At 41.6% G+C, this 9,064-nt stretch overlaps 1 non-coding gene across 1 annotated transcript; it reads left to right on the top strand.

Moving 5' to 3' along the window:
- Nucleotides 1-2,359: 2,359 nt before the first annotated feature.
- On the top strand, nucleotides 2,360-2,478 carry LOC145395677 (5S ribosomal RNA). The gene has a single exon (XR_013896651.1). It is a non-coding gene; the product is annotated as a 5S ribosomal RNA (ribosomal RNA).
- Nucleotides 2,479-9,064: the final 6,586 nt, after the last annotated feature.

The raw sequence follows: 9,064 nt of genomic DNA, 5'->3' as shown, positions 1-9,064 counted from the left end.
CACTGTGTTATACATTATCACTTGAAGTAACTTATAAACTATTTTCCATTGTTCACGTATTTTTACATTCATTACTTTTACTTGCTGTTTACACATTATTTACACATTATTTACAATTCCACTTGCACTGTTTTACTCAATAGAAAGATCGTAGTCACTCTTTTATCAATTGTCAGCCCTTTACCTCTTTCCACACGAGGTTTAGTAGGGGGTAAAGGTCACAGGGCCCTTCGCATGGGGGTGAAAAAGTCCTTGAAGTCAGCAAGAAGAAACATACGTACCCTCACTTTGGAAGATGAGAGTAAACTGATAATGGAGGGCCGGGGTGGAGGCCTACTTAGGGGATATTCAGAGCTACCAATGTTAGCTCTTGAAACAGCTATGTCTAGCATTGAAATGATTGGCAGGAAATCTAGACAATACATTATAAATTAGGTAGTTCCAGGTGAATGTAAATATGACTTAGGCTTCTCCCTTCCCTCCTTACATGTATATTTATTACGAAAATAGATTATACGGCATATTTCAAGGGGAAAAAAACAGCGAAAATTAGCGAACGAGTGCACGTGAGGTGTTGTCAGGTGATAATTAGCCAATTCCAGGTGTATGGCACTCTCACTTACCTTATTTCTTTCTTGTATATATTATTTGGTATAAGAATAGGACATAGGGCTCATTTCAATGGATGAAATCAGTGAAAAATTCCAGGGAAGATTTACTTAGCGTAGCACGGCCGGGCAGGCGAGAGGATAGGGTAATGGAGGGGGGGGTAGGGAGGGGAGTCAAGAACGGGGAGAAATGGCTAAATTGTCAACAATGGATGGGAGTACAGATGAGATTAGGAGTGCTGACTAGTGTTGGACATTGGCAGTACTGATAGATGATACAAGCCCCCACTTGGAAGCCCGGGTGAATTCAAAATAACACAGAATCACAAAAGCGACGCCCCGCGGTATGATCCCTTGCTCCCAAGCGTCACGAAAGTGACGCCTCATGGTTAAGGGGTTAAAGATGAATACATTGAGTTGATCTTAATTTATTATCTTCAGAGAAAATCTAAGTTGAGCAGGGTATGTCTTACAGAGACAATATAATAAGTAAGTCTAGTTGAGCCCCTCTTTCTTGTTCACTCTCTCCACTACCTGTCGGTTCTATGGCCTGCCTCCTCCTGAGTTCTGCTTCCTAAATTCTGGTGAAACGGGTCGTGTCACGTGTGTTACACTGTGGTTGGAAAGTTCCAGAAATCTGTGTGTGAGTATGTGTGTATGGTCACTAGGCTTTGTTCGCATGCTATCTCGCTGACACACTACCTACATCATCCCCTGACTTGCTACTTCCTGTGTATGGTCAACATTTCCTCAGTTAACTTGCAAGATCATTTCCTTTTCCCAGGCTTGCATGGAGCTGTCTATCTATCTATTTATCTATCTATCTATTATGATTTGTAATTATAATATGGACTCATAACATTACAAAAAGGGTGACTCAAAAGACCTTAGTAACTATCGACCCATTAGCTTGCTATCAGTCATCTACAAACTCTTCACTAAAGCCCTTTAAAACAGAATAACTACAAATTTGGAGGAAAACCAACCTCGTGAATAAGCAGGATTCCGAAGTGGGTACTTGACTACTGATCATCTACACACAAAGAATCAACTAATTGAGAAAACTACAGAAAATAATAAACAACTGTGCTTAAGTTTTGTTGATTACGAAAAGGCTTTCGACTCAGTGGAGCACATAGCAATTATAAATTCATTGCGAGAACAAGAGTGGATGAGAATATTGTAAAACTGCTCGAAAACATATATAAAGAGGGAACTGCTACAGTTAAATTACATAAGGACTCTGAGAAAATTCAGATTGAGAAGGGCGTGCATCAGGGAGATGCTATGTCATCAAAGTTATTTACAGCATGCCTAGAAAGTATTTTCAGAAGGCTAGACTGGGAAAACAAAGGAGTGAACATAGATGGAGGGAAGCTAAACCATTTAAGATTTGCAGATGACATTGTCCTAATCTCAGAAACAGCAGAGACATTGCAAGAAATATTAAATGACCTGAACATAGAAAGTCTCAACGTAGGGCTAAAGATGAACCGGATTAAAACTAAAGTAATATTTAATCCTCAAACACTACAGAGCATCATAAGAAGAAGTGGAGAAATTCTTGAAGAAGTTGAGGAGTACAGTTACCTGGGACAAATACTAAAATTAACGAAAGATAATGATAGCAGAATAAAAAAAAAAAAGCATTACAGTTGGATGGAAAGCTTTCGTTAAACATAGGGACATTATGAAAAGTAGCTTGCCAATTTGTATGAAACGAAAAGTATATAATGTATAATTCCAGCTATGACAACGGCCATACCACGTTGAGTACACCGCTTCCCGTCCGATCAGCGAAGTTAAGCAACGTTGGGTCTGGTTAGTAATTGGATGGGTGACCGCCTGGGAACACCAGATGCTGTTGGCATCCCTATGTGACAAGTGGGGTTGGTGGAGGATTAGTGCCCCTCCCTGTAAAACAGTTAACTCTAAGCCCTTGGCCACCCCATTTGGGATACATGGCGTCTGGCAATGAATGAATGATGAACGTATGGTTGTGAGACTAGAAACTGACAAAATCGATGGAAAATAAATTAATTCGTTCTCAGAGAGCAATGGAAAGGTCAATGTTGGGAATATCTTTAAGAGACAGGAAAAGATCAACTTGGGTGAGAGAGCAGACTAAAGTCAAAGATATTATAGAAGTTATAAAAGAACAGAAATTGAGGTGGGCAGGCCATGTAGCAAGAATAAGGCATAATCGATGGAGCAAGAGGTTGACTGACTGGACACCAAGAGATTGTAAGCATAGCAGAACAAGGCCAGACAGGAGGTGGAGGGATGAGATAGAGAAATTTTCAGGGAAAATGTGGCAAAGATTGGCTCAGTCAAGGAATTCGTGAAGGTTGGGGAAGGACTTTGTTCAGCAGTGGACTTGTAATGGCTGATGATGATGATGATGATGATGATTATATATATATATATATATATATATATATATATATATATATATAATGGCCGCGCGTGCGAGTTTGAATCGTGACATTTTTTTAAAAACCCAGAAATCGCGTTTAAAGTTTGCGAATATTGAAACGATCATAACTCCGTTGTTTTTAAAGCTAGAGACTTCATTCAAAGACCAAAATGAAGAGTATAGTATGCCGAATATGCCTATATTGTTAGTCATTGAAAATAATATACGGAAATATACGAAATTACAGTTTTTTTCGAAATGCCGAAAATCGGCGATTTTTAGTATACAACTTCAACGAAGTATAACTCCGTTATTAATAATGCTAGAGACTCCATTAAAAAACCATAGTAAAGAGGAAAGGATGTAGATTATGAATATATAAACAGATTTTGGATAAATCAATTAATGCAAGAGAAAACACCTGTTTTCCAAGTGCGACAGAATTTTCACTCAAAGTTCATGATCACAAAACCATTCAGTACATAGATGTTAATGTACATAAAGACTTCAAATATGCACTAAGGGGTGGTGATAATGCACTAGGCCACCACGTGCATTATCACCACCCCCATTACCCTCAGGTAGTGCCACACATCCACCATTATCACCAGCGTCATCACTACTATCACCACCATCACCACCAACCCCATCACTTTCACCACCACGAACTATGGCACCAGGAGCCGTATCACCATCGCCAGCATTCTCACATAACGCCACACTAGCTGCACCATTATCACCATCATCACTATGACTCTCACCGTTCTCCAAAGCAGCCACACTGACACCACGTGCTTTATCCCTAAGACCAAGGCGAGCTTTGTGGGAATAGAAAACAGCCACTTTAAATGACTTGGAGCCTTGAGCAGGGCCGCTCTCTTGCACCCCTGAAGGCCCAGCGGTAGGGTCATCAACATAGTATCAGAAGACATTAAGAGCACAATCAACACATAAAAAAAAAAAGAAAAAAGAAATGTGTAGCTTTTGTACACGGAGAATGACACGCGAGGTAAAACCGGGCCTTCGCAGTACCACCAACAGCATGCGCTGGAAACGCTGAAAATAGCACGTAGCCATATCATTAGCATAAAAGTTTCAGGGTTAAAGAGAAACAATATTGACCTTAATTAACATGTCAGAGCATAGGCAAAATTTACTTAATACTCAGGTACATAAATTAAAATTATGTTCATAGCAATTGTTAGATGCTAACAATAACTAACAATGTACAGCAAGTGGATTGACAGTGACTCACCCTGTTGGTGTCCCTTGGTACAAACTCGCCCGCGCTGGTGGTCTGTCACCCACCTTCACCTCACAAATCAATTTTAGTGCTATATTTTGGAGGACTTTCAACCTTATGTCTAGTTCAAAATTGTACCAAGCGACATGCTTGGAATATAAAAGAAGGGTCAAAATAGTGATATAACATGAACACGCATGATCGGCTTGGGTGGCGCTTGGTAGCCTACAAACTAGCATGCGCGACCTCCTATATACTGTATATATATATAGATAGATAAATAGATAGATAGATATGGATAGATAGACAGATAGATAGATATTGCCAGACGCCATAATCCCGTAAGGGGTGGCCATTTGACTTTCAGTAATGTTTTACGAGGAGAGGCACTAACCCTCCACCAACCCACTTATTGACAAGTAGGGAGCACGTATGGTTTTTTTTTTACATGGTTACCACCCAGCGTTGTAAAAGGTTTCTTACCTTACAAGAAACCATTTGGCTTGTCACTCAATGTAAAGTCACCTGTAAAGGAAAGAAAAGCAATAGGAAGTGACAGAAAACATGGGAGAAATAGGAAGAGAGGAGATCAGGCACAGAAAAAGAATGATAAAGGCTAAGGAAGAAGCAGACAGCACTACATCAAGTGAGTGGATGATGGTCGCCACCACCTACCACTATATATATATATATATATATATATATATATATATATATATATATCAGGGGAGGGAAAGATAAAAATGGTAGATTACTGGTGGAGAAGGGAGAAAAAGTGAGCAGATGGAGAGAACACTTTAATGAATTGTTGAACATAAAGGATGGAACTAATGCGAGTATAAGTGGCTGGGGAATGGCTGGGAGAAGGAGGGAGGTGAGGAGACAGGAAGAAATCAGTAGGATAGAAGTTGTGGAAGCAATGAAGAAAGTTAAACTGGGGAAAGCCCCAAGAATTGATGGTGTGTGGTGAAATGCTGAAGTATAGGGGAGAGATAGTAGGAGAATGGATGTGGACAATGTGCAGATTGGCCTGGGAGGAAGGTAGAGTCCCGGAGGATTGGAAATCAGGTATAATTATTCTCTTGTATAAAGGAAAAGGGGAAAAAGAAGCGTATGGTAATCATAGGGGCATCTGTCTTCTTAGTATAATAGTAAAAGTGTATGGTAGGATACTTATTGACAGAGTTAGAGAAAGGACAGAGGAATTAGTTGGAGAAGAACAGGGAGGCTTTAGGAAGGGAAGAGGTTGTGTAGATCAGATATTCATTCTTAGATCTTTAGTGGAAAAGTTTCTAGAGAAGGGAAAGAAGTTGTATGCAGCTTTCATGGATTTGGAGAAAGCATATGACAGGGTGGATAGACAAGGATTGTGGAAAGTATTAAGAACATATAGAGCAGATGGGAAGGTGTTGAATGCTGTGAAGAGTATGTATGATGGTGCTAAGGCTGCAGTGCGTGTGGATGGTGAACTAAGTGAATTTTTCTCTTTGAAGGTTGGGTTGAAACAAAGATGTGTCATGTCTTCATGGTTGTTCAATCTGTACATGGATGGGGTAATAAAAGAGGTACAAGGTAGGGTAGTGGATGTTGGAGTGGCCCTAGTGAGAGAGGGTAGTGTTTGAAAACTCCCTGTACTGTTGTTTGCAGATGATACTGTGTTGTTCAGTGAAGACGAAGGAGAACTGAAAGGCTTGGTGGATGAGTTTGGGAGAGTGTGTAAGAAACGGAATCTAAAGGTGAATGTTGGGAAGAGTAAAGTGATGGTCTTTGAGAGAGGTGAAGTCAGTGAATGTGCAGCGAGGCTGGATGGTGAGGAATAGGAAAATGTGAGTACGTTTAAGTACTTGGGTAGTGTGATGAGTAAGGATGGAGGTTTGGAGGGTGAAGTTCTTGAAAGGGTACAGCAGGGAATAAAGGTTGCTGGTTCCTTGAAAGTAGTGATAAGAAACAGGGAAGTGAACATGGAAGTGAAAAAGTTACTACATTACAGGATTGTGATACCAATTCTAACGTATGGAAGTGAAGCTTGGACGTTGCTGGAAGGACACAAGTCAAGAGTGAGAGTAGTGGAAATGAGTTATTTAAGAGGAGCCTGTGGAGTCACATGGAGAGACACGCTGACAAATGAGAATATAAGGAAGCTTTGTGGTGTGAATGTGGATGTGATAGGAAACGTTAGGAGGAATACACTGAGGTGGTTTGGCCATGCATGTGGAGAGGATGGAGGGTGAAAGACTGACGAAGGTGGCTTTACACTGAGTGACAAGCCAAATGGTTTCCTGTAAGGCAAAAATACATATACAACGCTGGGTGGTATCCATATAATCAATCCATACGTGCTCCCTACTTGTCAACAAGTGGGTTGGTGGAGGGTTAGTGCCCCTCCCGGAAAAACAGATTCCTCAAAGTCAAATGGCCACCCCTTAAGGGATTATGGCGTCTGGGAATGTCTCTCCCTCTCTCTCTCTCTCTCTCTCTCTCCATAAATATATGTATATATATATATATATATATATATATATATATATATATATATATATATATATATATATGTGTGTGTGTGTGTGTGTGTGTGTGTGTGTGTGTGTGTGTGTGTGTGTGTGTGTGTGTGTGTGTGGATGTGATAGGAAGCGTTATGAGGAACACACTGAGGTGGTTTGGCCATGTGGAGAGGATGGAGGGTGAAAGACTGACGAATAAAGTATGTGAGTGAGGTGGAGGGGGGAAGAGGGAGGGGGAGGCAGAGGATGAGATGGAGGGATGGGGTGGAGAGGTATATGAGAGAGGGGGGTGTGAGTTGGGAGCAGGGCAGTGAAATGGCGGGGGACAGGGCGACTTGGAGGCGATTTGTTTGTGGCTACCCCAAAGGGGATTGAGGCGTCTGGCAATATATATATATATATATATATATATATATATATATATATATATATATATATATATATATATATATATATATTCACTCTCATCTTAAATGGCAGGACCAACTTTCCTAGCCCCGGGCTCCTACGCTCCTCATGGGGCAACGTTGGATTGGATGATGGATGGATGGATGGATGGATATATATATATATATATTAGGAGTAGACTGTAGCACCAGTCGAGCAGGGCAGTACTCCTAAGGTGGACGGAAAGCTGATGACAGGGAGTGCTGGAGCTCCCTTTTCATCAACCCTCAGGACTAGTTCCTGACCATCCCCCTTTGCTGAACTATTACAGTGTCTCAGTTACACAGAGAGTGGGCCAGCATGCTCTCGAACACAAATTTCTCTAACTTTCTACACCAATCTACATGGACAGTACACACTACACTTCCTTTTCCCAAATTCAGAAAAAAAATCATAGCGTCTCATCACCCAGCCTCGGAGTCCCCGGGAGGGGACCATAAATGCCCCAACCTTCTGCCCCTCTCCCAGTGACGACTCGAAGTGTCTGGAACCACTGTCTGACTCTCTTCTTCTTCATTTCTGCAAGATTCGCAGCCTTTCCTCTTTCGCTTTGTTGAGCACCACCTCTCCTTCTCTAAACCTCACCTTCTTTTTCTAACTGAGACTCAGCTGTCTGAGGCAACTGACAGCAAACCCTTTTCTGTATCCTCCTACTTTCTCTATGCTCATTTCAAAGCCAAAGGTGGCTGTTGTGTATATATATGCAACGACTTATCTTGCTCTCGTGTTCCTGAACTCAATTCTTTAGAATTCTCTACACTCTGGCTTCGGCTTTCCTGTCATTCTCTGACTAAATATATCTGTGCTGTTTACTTATCCCCTAATTCTACTGACTATCAAATATTCTTCGACTATCTTACTTCTACGATGGAACACGTTCTATCCATTTCTCCTTTCTCTGAAACCTCCATTCTAGGAGATTTCAATGTTCACCACCACCTTTGGCTCTCCTCTCCTTTCACTGATCCACCTGGTGAACAAGCTGACATCTCTATCCTTAATGACCTACAGCAGCTTGTACAGCACCCTACCCGTATCCCAGACCGCCTTGGAGAGAGCTCCAAAATACTTGACCTCTACCTTACAACTAATCCTTCTGCTTACACTGTTAATCTTTTCTCTCTGTTGGGCTCCTGCGATCACAGCCTTATCACCTTAACCTGTCCTATCACCCCGGTGCGGCCTGTGGACCCTCCAGGGAAAAGTCACCTGTGGCATTTTGGAGCCACAGATTGGGAGGCCCTCAAGCAGTACTTCTTTGATTTTCCCTGGAGTGATTATTGCTTCCATGGCCGGGAGCCATCTGAGTGTGCCTTGCACATTACGGAAGTTATTCTCTCGGGCATGGAAGCATACTACATTCCTTTCTAATATCCTTTGACTAACGCAAGAAAGCCTTGGTTTAATCACGCTTGTTCTAATGCTGTCCGCAACAAGGAGAGGGCCTACAAAACGTACCGGAGCCAACCCACTCTTGAATCACATCATCTTTACGATTCTGCCTGGAATTGTGCTAAGTCTGTTCTTCGCTCTGCTAAAAATAATTTCATCCGTACTATATGCTCTCAACTCTCCAATTCTTCCAGCTCCTTCTGGCACCTTGCCAAAAACCTTTCTAACAACTTTACCTCATCATCCTTCCCTCCTCTTTTCTACTCTGATGGTTCTGTAGCTATTTCTTCTACTGAAAAAGCAGATCTCTTCGCACAGACTTTCTCCTCCAATTCCACCTTAGACGATTCCGGTGCTGTTCCTCCATCACTTCCCCCCTCTGACTTCCTCATGGCTGACATTAAAATTTCTTCAGCTGATGTATTTTCTGCCATCACTGGCCTCATTACTAACAAGG

Source organism: Coenobita brevimanus, chromosome 32, assembly GCF_032717465.1.
Source record: "Coenobita brevimanus isolate Jiangsu-jjx chromosome 32, ASM3271746v2, whole genome shotgun sequence".
Classification (NCBI taxonomy): Eukaryota; Metazoa; Arthropoda; class Malacostraca; order Decapoda; family Coenobitidae; genus Coenobita; species Coenobita brevimanus.
The sequence above is the reverse complement of the archived record's forward strand: the minus strand, read 5'-3'. Positions and strand labels throughout refer to the sequence as shown.